Source organism: Antedon mediterranea, chromosome 8 (assembly GCF_964355755.1).
Source record: "Antedon mediterranea chromosome 8, ecAntMedi1.1, whole genome shotgun sequence".
Lineage (NCBI taxonomy): Eukaryota > Metazoa > Echinodermata > Crinoidea > Comatulida > Antedonidae > Antedon > Antedon mediterranea.
The window spans coordinates 27759630-27761744 of NC_092677.1; positions in this window are offsets into that span (position 1 = coordinate 27759630).

A 2115-nucleotide genomic window follows, 5' to 3' on the forward strand; every position below is an offset into this window, starting at 1 on the left:
AATGCTACCTTTATGTAACAAAATGTAATAGCATCAGCTCTTCAGATTAAAATTAACACTGATGATTTTAGAAAAGGAAAGTAGCAATAAAAGAGAAAGAATTTGTAACAAATTGGTTAAAAAATATACTATAAAAATGTATTTCTCATTTTATTAAAAAGATCATGAGTCTCCTCTCCTTAATTGCCAAAGTCACACAGCTGACTTAGGCAGAAACACAAAAAAAAAACGATCTGAGCATGTGCAAATGTATATAAAAGCACTCAGATAATGTACAGAGGGCAGTATAATGATATAAGCAGTGAGTTAGGCAGATCATAAGTCAGCTCTCCTTAATTGCCTAAGTCACACAGCTGACTTAGGCAGAAACACAATAAAACGATCTGAGCATGTGCAAATGTATATAAAAGCACTCAGATAATGCACAGAGGGCAGTATAATGATATAAGCAGTGAGTTATGCAGATCATAAGTCAGCTCTCCTTAATTGCCTAAGTCACACAGCTGACTTAGGCAGAAACACAAAAAAATATAGTATATTGATATAAGCAGTGAGTTAGGCAGATCATAAGTCAACTCTCCTTAATTGCCTAAGTCACACAGCTGACTTAGGCAGAAACACAAACAAATATAGTATATTGATATAAGCAGTGAGTTAGGCAGATCATAAGTCAGCTCTCCATAATTGCCTAAGTCACACAGCTGACTTAGGCCGAAACACAAAAAATATAGTATATTGATATAAACAGTGAGTTAGGCCATAGAGATCTCTATTGTTAGGCAGAAAAACAAAACAAAAATTATGACTTAGACAATTTTGTTATGAGGCTGTCGATATCATCTATATACAAAAAATGCTACCTTTAAGTAACAAAATGTAATAGCATCAGCTCTTCAGATTAAAATTAACACTGATGGTTTTAGAAAAAGAAAGTAGCAATAAAAGAGAAAGAATTTGTAACAAATGGGTTAAAAAATATACTATAAAACTGTATTTCTCATTTTATTCAAAAAATCATGAGTCTCCTCTCCTTAATTGCCTAAGTCACACAGCTGACTTAGGCAGAAACACAAAAAAACGATCTGAGCATGTGCAAATGTATATAAAAGCACTCAGATAATGCACAGAGGGCAGTATAATGATATAAGCAGTGAGTTATGCAGATCATAAGTCAGCTCTCCTTAGCCTAATTGCCTAAGTCACACAGCTGACTTAGGCAGAAACACAAAAATATAGTATATTGATATAAGCAGTGAGTTAGGCAGATCATAAGTCAGCTCTCCTTAATTGCCTAAGTCACACAGCTGACTTAGGCAGAAACACAAAAAATATAGTATATTGATATAAGCAGTGAGTTAGGGAGAAAAACAAATTATGACTTAGACACTTTTGTTATGAGGCTGTCGATATCATCTATATACAAAAAATGCTACCTTTAAGTAACAAAATTTGATAGCATCAGCTCTTCAGATTAAATATTAACACTGATGATTTTAGAAAAGGAAAGTAGCAATAAAAGAGAGAGAATTTGTAACAAATGGGTTAAAAAATATACTATAAAAATGTATTTCTTATTTTATTTAAAAAATCATGAGTCTCCTCTGCTTATTGCCTAAGTCCCACAGCTGACTTAGGCAGAATCTAAAAAAATATAGTATATTGATATAAGCAGTGAGTTATGCAGATCATAAGTCAGCTCTCCTTAATTGCCTAAGTCACACAGCTGACTTAGGCAGAAACACAAAAAATATAGTATATTGATATAAGCAGTGAGTTAGGCAGATCATAAGTCAGCTCTCCTTAATTGCCTAAGTCACACAGCTGACTTAGGCAGAAACACAAAAAATATAGTATATTGATATAAGCAGTGAGTTAGGCAGATCATAAATCAGCTCTTCTTAATTGCCTAAGTCACATAGCTGACTTAGGCAGAAACGCAAAAAATATAGTATATTGATATAAGCAGTGAGTTAGGCCATAGAGATCTCTATGGTTAGGCAGAAAAACAAAACAAAAATTATGACTTAGACAAATTTCTTATGAGGCTGTCGATATCATCTATATACAAAAAATGCTACCTTTATGTAACAAAATGTAATATCATCAGCTCTTCAG